This window comes from Prionailurus viverrinus, chromosome D3 (assembly GCF_022837055.1).
Source record: "Prionailurus viverrinus isolate Anna chromosome D3, UM_Priviv_1.0, whole genome shotgun sequence".
Taxonomy (NCBI): Eukaryota; Metazoa; Chordata; class Mammalia; order Carnivora; family Felidae; genus Prionailurus; species Prionailurus viverrinus.
In genome coordinates, this window is record NC_062572.1 from 36,264,663 (window position 1) to 36,278,563 (window position 13,901).

The following is a 13,901-nucleotide window of genomic DNA, read 5'->3' on the forward strand; positions in this document are numbered from 1 at the left end:
TATGTGAACCTCCCAACATCCCCCCATCTTGGGCTCATTTGAATTGTTTTTTTGCTACTTGCAACCTAACCTGCCCCTATAGAAACACTAAACGGCGTCCTTTAGGCTGAAATGAAAGGACACTAGACAGTAACTTGAAGCCACATGAAGAAATAAAGAACACTGGTAAAGGTAACTAAAAAGGTAAATATGTATTTTAAAAAGCACAAATATATTTTTTTGTTTATAAGTCTTTCCCCCCCAATCTGATTTAAAGACACCTGCATAAAGGAATAATTATAAATCTGTATTGAAGGGCATACAAAATATAAAGATATAATTTGTATGATAATAATATCAAAAAAGAGGGATGTGATATTGTGATTTTTTGGTCTTAAAAACCCTGGAATTTCCTAAGTGATAAGAGCCATAAAGGTGGCTTTTCTAATTCATAACCAGCTCCTTTCAACCACAGGTGAGTTTATGTTAATACCATGACTTTACTTGCCCACCCTCCCACCCCTCCAGCCCTATCAGCTGAATTGACTGAACTCAGTGGTCACCAATGGTCAGTGATCCACTCAATCTTGCTTATATAATAAAGGCTCCATAAAGCCTCCAAAGGACTTGATTCAGAGAGTTTCTGGGCTGGTGAATAAGAATGGATCCATGTGTGGCCAGGGGTGGTAGGAGGGGGTTGCTTTCCAGACTCCACGGGGATAGAAGCTCTTGTGCTTGGGATCCTTTTGGACTTCACCTGATGTATAGCTTCATCTAGCTGTTCACTCCTAACCTTTAACCTTTGTAATAAACCAGGAATTTAGTAAGTAAACTGTTTTTTTTTTCTCCTGAGTTCTGTGAGCTGCTCTCGATAATTAGTCAAATCTGAGGATAGTGTAGTAGAAATCCCTGATTTATAGCCAGTCAGAGGCATGAGTGACAGCCTGAACTTGAAGTGGGAGGCAGTCCTGCATGACTGAGCCCTCAACCTGTGTGGGATCTAACGCTATCTCTGCAGAGAGTGTCAGAATTGAGTTGAATTGTACAATACGTAGTTGGGGTCCACCACAGAGTTGGAAAATTGCTTGATGTGTGGGAAAACCCTCCTACATCTCAAGTCAGAAGTGAAGCACTGAGAGTGGAATTCAGTAATGAGTAAAGGAATCAAGCGTTTTCTTTACAAGGGCAAGAAAAGCAGGGGAAGATATGGAGCTACACAGAAACAAAGTTCTTGTACACTATTGAAATTAAATTGACACTAATCTGAAGTAGATAAAGTACAAAGATTTTAATTGTAATTCCCAGTGCAACCATTAAGAAAATAATTCAGAAGAATATATAGTGAAAGAAATTACGAAAGAATTAAAATACAGACTAGAAAATACATAGTTAATGCCAAAAAGTTTTAAAGGGCAGTAATGAAGGAAACATAGGAAGAAAAAAAGACATAAGACATATAGAAAAGAAATAGTAAAATGGCAGACATACATCTTTCCTTATCAGTAATTACATTAAACATAAATAGATTAAAAATTCTGGTTAAAAGGTAGAGTTTTGTAGTATGGATTTAAAAAAAAAAAATGCTCCAACCATATGGGTCTACAAGAGACAGACTTTATTTAAGTTTATTTATTTATTTTGAGAGATAGAGAGAAAAACATAATCCCAAGCAGGCTCTGTGCTGTCAGTGCAGTGCCCAGCACAGGACTTGATCCCACAGACTGAGAGATCATGACCTGAGCAGAAACCAAGAGTTGGACACTCAACCAACTGAGCCACCGAGGCGCCCCAAGAGACACACTTTAGATTCCAAGATGCAAAGAGGTTGAAAGTAAAATGATAGAAAAAGATATCATGCGAACAGCAGCCAAAACAAATCTGAAGTGGCTATACTAAATTCATATAAAATAATCCTTTAAAAAATTGCTACTAGATGCTTTCAACAATAGCCAAATCACAGAAAGAGCCCAAATGTCCATCAAATGATGAATGGAGAAGATGTGGTTTATATGTACAACGGAATACTACTTGGCAATGAGAAAGATTGAAATCCTTCCATTTGCAACAACGTGGATGGAACTGGAGGGTATTATGCTAAGTGAAATAAGTCAGTCACAGAAAGACAGATATCATGTTTTCACTCATATGTGGAACTTGAGAAACTTAACAGAAGACCATGAGGGAAGGGAAGGGGAAAAAATAGTTTCAAACAGAGAGGGAGGCAAATCCATAAGAGACTCTTAAATACAGAGAACAAACTGAGGGTTGATGTGGCAGGCAGGGGAGAGGGGAAAATGGGTGATGGGCATTGAGGAGGACACTTGTCGGGATGAGCACTGGGTGTTGTATGTAAGCGATGAATCACGGGAATCTACCCCTGAAACCAAGAGCACACTGTATACACTGTATGTTAGCCAACTTGACAATAAATTATATTTAGAAAAAAGAAAAGAAAAAAATAGTAAAGTGGTTGTTCCATTTTCATATGACCTACATAGTTTCTAATAAAAAGTCAGGAACTTTTCAAGCCAAAAAAAAAAAAAAAAAAAAAATTGCTACTAGAGACAAAGAAGGACATTTTATAATGACAAAGGAGTCAATCTATCAAGAAGACATAACAATTATATACATATATGCATCTGAAACTATAGCCCCAAAATACATTAAGCCAAAACTGACAGAATTGAAAGGAGAGATAGACAATACAACAATAGTTGGAGACTTCAGTACCTAATTTTCAATAAGTCTAGAACAATTAGAAAGAAGATCAATAAGATAAGTGAGAGAATTAAAATGGTACAATGTTTGATTTATTTTTGAGAGAGAGACAGAGAGACAGAGCGCAAGCAGGGTAGAGGCAGAGAGGGAGACACAGAATATGAAGCAGGCTCCAGGCTCTGAGCTGTCAGCACAAAGCCCAATGTGGGGCTTGAACTCATGGACCTTGAGATCATGACCTGAGCCAAAGTCGGACGCTTAACTGACTAAGCCACCCAGACACCCGTAAATGTTTATTTATTTTTAAAATAGAGTGAGTGTGCATAAGCAAGGGAGTGTCAGAGATAGAGGGAGGAGAGAGAGAATCCCAAGCAGGCTCCAAGCTGTCAGCACAGAGCCCAACGAACCCACAAACTGTGAGATCGTGACCTGAGCTGAAGTTGGAAGCTTAACCAACTAAGCTACCCCGGTGCCCCGAACACATGGTTTTTAAGGGCACCTTTGGCTAAATCTTCGTTCAAGTCTTGTCCTCTAATCTGGCCTCTGTCAGCTAACAGGTTCTCTGGCATCCATTTTTACTGAGGTCATAGGAAACCTCAGTTAGCTGTCTTGTTTAATGGGGAACCTGTTTTTTAACTTTGGAATGCTTTAGTGGACCTAGGATACAAGAATCAAAACCATATTATCAGTGTTTTTGTGTTAAGAATTGGCATATTTAATTGCATGTTGAAGAGGATTTCACTTATTAGAGCACAATCTCATAAATCCAATCTAAAGTGTGTAATTGAGAAATTGAAGTAGGCTTACTTTTAAGTTGAAAATTAAGTTAATTAAATTTAAGTTGAAATCTTCCTAAATTTGTGTGTAGAATTGGAACTTTCAACAGGTTCAACTTATTATAAATTTAAGTACTCAGCAAACACTGAAGGACAACCTTGAAAACTAGATTGTTAAATATATACCTACATGTTAAACTGTTAGAAATAATATTTGCTGTGTTTTTAAACTTTTGGAAGAACTGGGGTTTTTTTTATGTTTATTATTATTATTATCATTATTAGTTTTTTGAGAGAGGGAGAGAGACAGCATGAGCAGGGGAGAGGCAGAGAGACAGGGGGACAGAGGATTCCATGCTGGCTCTGTGCTGACAGCAGAGAGCCTGATACAGAGCTTGAGCCCACAAATCGCGAGATCATGACCTGAGCTGAAGTCAGACGCTTAACCAACTGAGCCACCCAGGCACCCCAGAGGTAACTTTTTTAATTTTGTAAATCAAATAAATTAACCATTAATTTTTAAAACGCATATTAATTTCTGATTAGGCCTTTCTGCAGCAAAAGTTGCCCTCAAGGATACTGAAAACTTTGCATCAACAACATGCATGACCTTCTTGCTAGGTTGCTAGAGAAGTCCCCTAGTCTCCAAGTCTCCTAGACTACCAGCAGCCTAGAAAGACCCTAAGCCACCCAGCAAAGATGCATTTGCAACACCTACACATGACCCAATGAAAACCTGGACACTGGCTGGCAAAGTGGCAATTCACAGTACCTGGTTACTTCCTGACTAGGGTTGGGATGCTGCTGAAGAATTCCCTGAGGTTCAAGGCTAAGCTGAGCCCTTCCTTGGTTGGCCAGTGAAAGGGGTGAGGGGTAGGCACAAAGGGAAAAAGTGTCCACCCTGATAAAACATCCTTTACAAGGGGCCTGAAAGCAGTTCAGTAGGATCATGAAATTGATGAAGGACAGAAGCAGGACAATGTTTACCCTTAGCCAAGAAGGCTGGCCTAAAGCCTGCATAGTTTCAATAAACATCCAATATGTGCTGCTTGCTACATTCTTTAAGGGTCTCACAACTGCCAGTATATGTAACCTATAGTTAATATTGAATTGAATGACCAGCACCAGAGGAATCTTGCAGAAGTAGTTTTACAAGTAGAAATTCAAAGAAATGTAAAGAGGCTTCTGTAATCGGACACTTCCTGCCTGCCCCCTTCCCTTTGATCACTAAGTATGAAACCACCCACCAGCCTCACACAGCAAAACGTGCAATTCTTTCTGCCCACGAGTTCTGACCTTGTGCTACTTAAAATAAACTTACTAAGATGCATCTTACCATCTCAAGAATTCTTTCTTGATGGTTGTGTTCAATGACTTCACATCGTTTTTTGGTGGCCTGTACCGGGATAGCGACAAAATGAATCCAAGAGCTTCAGTGCAGCTTGGGAGTCTCCTTTACTACACCCCCTCTGCCACTCCCCCCAACCCCCTTTTTTGTTTCTTACCTGTTCTTTTTCAGAGAGGTCCTGAATAGTCCAACCCTTCAGAATGTGCCATGTCTGAGTGCTCAGGAGAGAAGCTCTTGCCTGTGGCTACACTAGAGAAAGGGACAAACTCCTGCCACCTGGCTGGACACTAGTACCTTGGCCATAATGGCATTGGGCTCAGAAATCAAGCTTTCCCTCTTTTATCTGTTCTTTGAATCCTTATATTCCTATCACTGGACAGCCATACAGGTCATTAGGATGGCTGTGAATTTTAAGAGTTCTGTGTAAGATTCCCTCCTAAACAATCTGGTATCATCCCTCGATGAGTATAAAATTCAAGATACATCTGACCGCATGCTTGTGGGAAGGGAGTGGTCGGAGCTATTACCTAGTTGGGGCATTCACCCAATGGGAGACTACTCTCTTGGGATTGGATCATGGATAAAGCTCATGAAAAAGTCACCTGGATTAAATAGGAGTTCTATACTTTCATTTTTTTCATGTCTCTCATTTGTTCCTACCTGTGGGCTATTTGGCATTCTCAGTCCTGCTCTCAGATTCGAGGTCTTCTAGCTTAGTCATAGGATGTTTAATACAGTATAAAATAGCTGCCCCTTCTCAACGAAGGCCAGGATCCCATCCATTAATACTACATCTACAGGCTAGGCTTACAACAGCTATTGTTATTGGTCATCAAATATATCAACTCCCTCAAAATTGAAAGAGGCAGCCTCAATCTTTGCAGCATTTCAGTCCACCTACCAGCACCTACTGTAGCCTAGGATGCAGTGGGGGAAGTAAAGGGAGGTCAACATCCCTTCTCAAGTAATACAAGGGTGTCAGAAGAATCAGGAAGAAGGTCAATTCCTGCCACTCAGCACCCCAGGAACCTACGGCAAAATTCCTGATGGGATGCCACTTGGAAGCCAAGGGGAATTTTGGTAATGGACTCGTAGTTAGTTAATACACTGTCCTCATTTTGTAGGATTTACCTATGGGATAGACTTCCTCAATCCTAAAGGATTTCCTCTTGGGCTGTCTCCTAACATATTAGAATCAATTTGGATTTAAAGAAAAAGTGCAAATGGGGCACCTAGGTGGCTCAGTCAGTTGAGCACCCGACTCTTGGTTTCGGCTCAGGTCACAATTTCAGAGTTTTGTGGGTTCGAGCCCCACATTGGGGTCTGTGCTGGCAGTGAGGAGTCTGCTTGGGATTCTTTCTCTTTGCCCCTCCCCAACTTGCACTGTGTCTCTCTCAAAATAAATAAACTTAAGAAAAGAAAAGAAAGAAAAGAAAAGAAAAGAAAAGAAAAGAAAAGAAAAGAAAAGAAAAGAAAAGAAAAGGAAGGGAGGGAGTGCTAAACCATACTTCCCACTCCAAATAATAAACATTACGCCCCTGGGGCGCCTGGGTGGCTCAGTCCGTTAAGTGGCCGACTTCAGCTCAGGTTATGATCTCACGGTCTGTGAGTTTGAGCCCCGCGTCGGGCTCTGTGCTGACAGCTCAGAGCCTGGAGCCTGTTTCAGATTCTGTGTCTCCCTCTCTCTGACCCTCCCCCGTTCATGCTCTGTCTCTCTCTGTCTCAAAAATAAATAAACGTTAAAAAAAAAAATTAAAAAAACAAAACAAAACAAAAATTACGCCCCCTAGTTAACAACTGTCAATTAAAGATAGGCATCCAACCCCCAGGGTGTGCAGCTCTTGAGCTTGTCCACTCTCAGATCTTGAGAGTGTACTTTTCACTTTAATAAATTGTCCCACTTCTGTTACTCATCTGCTATGCTGTTTATCTACCCTTGAATTCCTTCTTATGACAAGATCAAGAACCTTTGGCAACTCCTTTGGGTCAAGCTGGGTCAAGGTTCCAGCACCCAGGGTGTCTCCAGTTCACCTGGCAACATATTTTTGGTGACCATGAAGGGACAAGGTAACAGGCTGAACAACTCTTAGGTTGAGTCTCCAACTCTCACCTTCCTTATGCTGGAGAGTTGCTTAGTCACTGTTCTCCTCTGTTTTCTCCCTCTTTCTGATCTACTCGAGAAAAGACCTAAAAAGGAAACAAAAACCACTGGTTTGCCAGATTAAATGCAATCTCAGTGCAGGGGAGACCTCCTGTCTCCCAAGAAAACTTATGTTGATTGAAAGGAAAGATGGGCAGGGGCTCCCACTCCAGGAGGCGCACTAGGCTGAAGAGGTAGGCAGGTTGGGGATGCCCCTCTGCACCAGGGATGATAGTTTGGTGGTTTCTGGGAGATGTCCTTGAGGCCAAGACTATCCAAGGCAATGCTCTTGAGGTTCAGCAGGGATGCCTCTAGTCCAGGTGACTGTCACTGTCTTTCCTCTAAATTCTCAATTCCATCCAACATTCCCTTGAGATATATCTTGAGAAACTGGAACCAGTTTAACCCTGATACCTCATATGCTTTCTTCCTAAGTCTGTTCCTTTTGTAGCACTATTGGCCTCAATATAAACTAGAGGATGGAGAAGTCTGACCAGAAAAGTGGACTGAAACCCGATATGGTCAGGCTTTTATGACCCTGTACCAAGACACTTATCTGTCCATTCTCCTTTAGGTGACCTGAGAACACCCATCTCCTGCCTGTCTACTCCTCAATCACCATCAGCTCAGCTATCTCAGGCTCATCTACTTCTGTTAATCCGTCACATCACCTATGTTCTGTCATGTTCTCTGGTGGCCCCCACCCCATCTCTCTTATAAACAGGTTGCTGCCAAGATCTTGCACACACCTCTCTTTTCCCTGACTCACTCATCTCCTCTTTGCTTCTTCTTTTGTGTGTCAGGTCAGAAATATATCTTGAGGGGACCAGATGAATGCTGCCTGACTCTTCTTGTATGTGGGGGCTTCTCCCTCATTCATTTCCGGGTTAATGGCCATGATGTTGGAAGTCAGTGGCTAGTCTACTTTGGGATGCCAAAACTCCTTTTGTTTCAGAGAGGTTCCCTATCTTCCCCAGCCCGACATGGGCTGCCTATTTTCACTTTTTGTTGGTGGCAAGAAAGTGTGCATCTGTTCATCTGCCCAGGGCTGATGAGCTTTAGGATGAAAAGTCCTCTTTCTTCTGTCCCCTCCAGCCTTGCTGGTGGCACCTTACATCTTCTGCCTCCACCTCCTCTTCCTCCTGTTTCTGGGTATGGCTTACATAACCATGTCCTGTACCATCCTCAGTGCCTCTGGAGCCATTGGCTCCTGCCCCTCTTATCCTCACTGTCAAGGAGTGAAGAGCCCCAAGCTGTGGGGCCACCTCCTTTGGAGGTTCAAACTGAAGCTCCTCCCAAATCAGCATGAAGGAGCCCAAGGGTTCCCTTGGACTGAAACCAACCCTTCAGATTTCCCCTCAGTTGCCTCAAGTAAAATTGACAGTGGGGGGACAAATGGATTGACTTTTAGTGGGTACAGATGCAACATATTCTGTATTAAAGCTAATTTAAGTTTGTTAGTTTAAGATAGACATGTCTTTAGAGTTACTTTTTACCAAGGTTTACTAAGGGCTAAATAAGCTTATGTTATCTTTGTTGCCATTTGTCAGAAGATGGCTTCAAATGACGTTTAATTTTGTTTGTCTCGTGAGTTTTCTGGGGTAATTGTTAGGAATGAGTAGGTTGAATAAAAAGGTTTATAAGTAGAACTTTTAAATAGCCTCCAGAAGTTTTGGTAACCTGAAACTTAGAAGTTTTGTGAAGTCAAATGATAAACTGGATTGAATTCATTGGATATCTAAGTCTTCCAAACAAGATAAAGATTACTGACATAGGTTTTTGCCTTCGGCTTCTTACTGCAGAGAAACTGAGGGTAGTTGAGTCTGTTGGTAAACATGATTTTATGCTTTATTGAATGGTTGTACTATGGGACAGCATGTTTTTAGAAATTTATGGAATGTATTCATAAGTTTGCCAATCTAAAGAATTCTGGTATAACAGACAGTTCACAATTAATTTTCAGTGGCAACTAGTTTCCTTAAGTTAAAGTTCTCCTAAATGTAATTAAGCCTGATGAAATGCTAAGGAACGCAACCCCGTATGGAGGAAAACAGGAAATGTACAAGGAAGGTATAAGAAATGAGAATACATTTTGTTGAGGGAAACGTGTTTGATTTGTGTCCTAAAATCAGACGGGTTATTTAGAGAGAAAGGGCTTAGGAAAAAATCTGAATGAAAAAGAAAGTTGTAGAAGATTTGTGAAGGGAAATCGTTGGAAAATAATTTTATATGTGGTCAGGACTAAAACTGAGATAAATGGATTTTAAAGATACACTGGTATAAGATGGAAATTTTGATTTTCTCTCTGTTAAAAAGACAAAGTTTTCTTGGATTATTGGTCTGCTCTCAATAAAAAATTGTAAACAAAGGTGGTTTTTTTTTTCTTTATCTGCCAAGAAAGCCAAAGCTTCTGTGTTTTGTCTTTATCAGGCCTTTGATTACTTCAGAAAGTTAAAATTTCTCAATAAAAAAGGTAAGTTTTGTGAACAACTGTATAACCTTCTGTAGAATCTCTTATTGCCAGCTTGGTTAATGAAATATTGAGTTTTATACTGATCTGTGATTCTATTTAGCCATGTGCTTTGAAACTTCCCAAGATTCAAATTCTAAATGAAATCTTTTTTTAAAAGTTTATTTTTGAGAGAGATGGGGCAGGGGATTGGGGCAGAGAGAGAGGAAGAGAGAGTATCAAACAGGCTCCTCATGGTGAGCGCAGAGCCTGACGTGGAGCTCAACTCATGAACCCGTGAGATCATGACCTGAGCTGAAATGCAGAGTCAGATGACACCCAGCCACTCCCTAAATGAAGTCCCTAAACCAAGTCTTTTCAACTAAATAGGCTTGTTTATTTGGTATGTTAAGTTACCTGGGAAGCATTGTCAAAGAAATGATGATAAACCTTAAGTTACGTTCTTTGGGTAAATGCTGTAACTGTTCTAGAAAATATATGAAATTCTGAACGTTTTAATATGTCCTGGCATAAGTTCATCACTTGACATTCTAATTATTAAAATACTATATGTCACAGAAATAACCAGATTTCCTTGCCAACTGCATTGTTACAAACTCTCTTCAGATCTTTAACCATGTCCATTTTTGAGTCTTTTGTCTTGTATAGTTACCGTTCTGATGCTCTTGCAGAATGAGTTTTGTCTTCAAGATTGATGAAAAGGATTTTCTAACAAACAGGTTTCTGGTATCTTTAAGATCATAAAACTAAACTGGATAAGAATTTCCAGAACGAATGGGAGAGCTGCATCAAAACAGAAGAAGAATTAGTAACATGGGACTGAATGAATTGAGGAAGATGATTATAGTGTTTTTATGACTCCTGTTTGAAACATTGCTGGTTCTCTAATGTTTTCTCTTCTAGAGTTAATAGTTTTCTCTTAGGATATCTGTGACTTACAGAATTATGATAAAATATTCCTTTGTGAACAAGTTGCAACACTGGACCCTCTGAAATTCAGAAACTCTCAATGAGTATTCTTTCTTTCATGGGAATATAATTATTTGCACAAGTTCAATGAAACTCTGTTCTCCTTATAACAGGACCATTGGAAACATTGGTTATATTACCAAGGCTTTTGACTAGAATGTCACGAGGGCCATGCATAGACTCAGATATGCCCAGGCAGCTTAAAGGAACTAAGGTTGACTTAATGGAGCCAAAAAAGCCCCTTGGAAATATCAGCCTGATATCTTGCTTACAGAGTTCCCAGCAGCCTTACCTGGTGAGTAAAAGAAGGTCACTTCCTGGCAGGTGCAGGAACCTCAGGATATGTTGATGACCTTGAGAAGAGAGAAATTCACCCAAATCTATAGCTATTGCAGGCAACTCTGATGGCAAGTGTTTGGCTTGGCTTTGGCCTCAAGAGGCTATTGAAAGTTCAATCTGGAGATTCATTGTAAAAAGTTCTAGCAAAGCAGTTTTTTTAAAGATCTGTAAGATTAATCACTATTCTTACTGAGTTTATGTAAATAATTAGGCCACATTTGTCAAAACTGGACTTGTTTTACAAAGAAATTCGTCTTGATGTGGCTATCTCTGATAAAAAACAAGGGTGATTATAGAAAGAAAATACGTTTCAGTAATACATCTTTGTAGATATTTGATTTTAATACTATTTATTACAAGCTAGACTAGATCCTCAGTTCTTTTGGTTTCCTCAAGAATTTGGCTATGGCTCTCCAAACTAAGGTTTCCAAACTTCTTCCATTCTCTTGACTTAAAGTCATTAAAAACAAAAACTGCCCTTTTTTCCAAAAGCCCTGAAAACAAGTTGCTGGACAACTTGAGGTCAACTTCAGAGAAAATGCCCAAAACTCATGTACAGTCTTTGTGCCTGTCGAACTACAGGTCATTCAAAAGGATCACCAGAGACATCTGAATTACAAACCAGGAAAACCCATCTGATTCCCACTGCTTGTTCCCACTCCGCCTGAAGACATCTAAACATCTTTCTCACTGGCAGCATGTGAGACTCTGACACTGGGTTTGTAATTTGTTCTAACCATTAACCTATATTTTTCTTTTGTTTCCCTAAAAGTGCCTCTTATAAATTACCTGATTGCTTGCTAAACAAAACAATCTATATGATGGGTAACACCACCTGCTACACAAGTAAGGACTTAAATGACTCTCAAGATAACATTACGTTATTTATTAAGCACTATAGTAACTCATGAGTAAAGCAGTTCTATAAAATAGAATGGCATTAGATGCCTTCACAGAAGCACAAGGAAGGACATGTGCCATTATTAAAATGGAATGTTGTGTCTCCAATACAGTTGGTGACAAAAGTGTAACAGGATTACTTACAGATATGAATAACCAGATTGGTGGTCTTAAAGACTCTCTATTGCCACTTGATGATTGGTTAAATTCTTGATCTAGAGGTGGACTATGGTCTTATCACACTTCTTATTTTTATTATACTAATCCTATGTGGTGTCTCTTTCCCTTTGTTCTTTCCTATTGTCGAGGTATACGTAAACAGTTCCTGATTCCTTTGCCCCGCTGACAGATGATCCCTACTACACGAAACAATCCTTCCTTGACATCCACTCTGGACTCTGAAGCAGTGGCCTTCTGTGATTATTATTCATAGGAACAGACAGTGACCAATTTTGGATCATAGGTAGGAATATCTCTACAACTCCCTGTCAGCTTGAAGAAGTTACAGACGATGAGCCCTTTGCCTTCAACAACCTTAAAGATTTAAGGACCGAAAATTGGTTAGGGGGGAATATGATGAGGGACAGAAGCAGGAAAATGTTTACCCTTAGCCAAGAAGGCTGGCCTAAAGCCTGCATAGTTTCAATAAACATCCAATATGTGCTGCTTGCTACATTCTTAAAGGGTCTCACGCTTGCCTGCAAATCTCACCTATAGTTAATATCGAACTGAATGACAAGCACCAGAGGAATCTTGCAAAAGTAGTTTTACAAGCAGAAATTCAAAGAAATGTAAAGAGGCTTCTGTAATCTGACACTTCCTGCCTGCCCCCTTCCCTTTGATCACTAAGTATGAAACCACCAGCCTCACACAGCAAAATGTGCAGATCTTTCTGCCCACGAGTCCTGACCTCATGCTACTTAAATAAACTTACTAAGTTGCACCTTACCGTCTCAAGAATCTTCCCTGACCGTTGAGTTCAATGACCACACATCAAAATGGAAGAGGTCTGAGGTGGGCCTGGTTGGATGAGCGGGACCAGAATGGGGCACTTAGGGACCTGCTGAGGAGTTGGGCCTTTATCTGAGGAGCCAGCATGTTAAGCAGAAGTATGAGAGGACCTGCTATCATTCATTCATCCCTAAAGCATCTGTGTCTGCCATGTGTCCCACACTTAAGGGTGCTGGACAACTGTGTTCAAGGCAGTGATAAAGAATCAAGTTCCCTACCCTCATGGGCCTCGCATGCTAGTTAGAGGAGAATAGAAAAGTCACCGATAAATACTTTCGGGGAGTTACCTGATATTAGAAAAATAAAATGGTAATAGGAGGGGTGACTGGGGAGAGGCCACTCCTTGAGAGATGGTAGTAGAGATATTTGAGCTCAGACGGGAATAAGAACAAGCAAACAAAATCTGCATAAAAAGCAGAGGGCAGCAGAGGAAACAACTCATGCAAACCCCAAGGGTGGCATAAATGTGGTGTGCTGAGGGAGGGCAAGGCTAGCAGCAGAGAGAACAGGAGGATGAGGGAAGGGGGTGTGAGGCGGGAGGAGAGGACAGTGAGGCCGCCGGTGGATAAGGCTGAGAAAAGAAAATGCCATTCCGCAAACCAAGACTCCAACAAGTCTTCTCTCATCATTTTCTTCAAATCAGGTAAAATCTGACCCAGAGCCCTATTGCAGCCAACATCTGCCAAGAGCAAGGCTCTGTTACCTACCCTGCATCTCACAGGATCCTAGAGGCAAGTCTGGGGGCCCTAGACACGGAGGGTGGGGCTGGGCTGCTAATAGCCGTAAGTTGAAACCTCTGGAAGAAGGCAACTGCTGACTTTGGAACCAGGACCCTTCAGGGCACATTGAGGCCTGGAGCACAGTCCCCATGGTCTGGGAGACCCAGGCCTCTTCCCATTTTCTGGCAAATGCGATTGATTGCTTACCCCCACCTCCCCACCCCCCCACCCCCCAGAAGCAAAATCCACTGAAGCAGAGGAGACTGCTGAAAAACAAAAAGTAGTTGTCTGCTTTGCTCCTACTAGGTAACTTGAGCCCCTGAGGCAAAGGGGCACAAAGGCCTTGCAGTTCACTGGGATTTGGAACTGGGGTTGGGGAGCTATTACCTGCACATCTGTGTTAGAAGGATCACTCTGGCTGTGGCATCGTGTACATCAGGAGGGCTCACAATGCGATCATTATTGCCACAGAAGTATTTCGGTGGTGTCTGTGTCTAAATTCAGTGGCTAACTTCAATCAAATCAGGACATT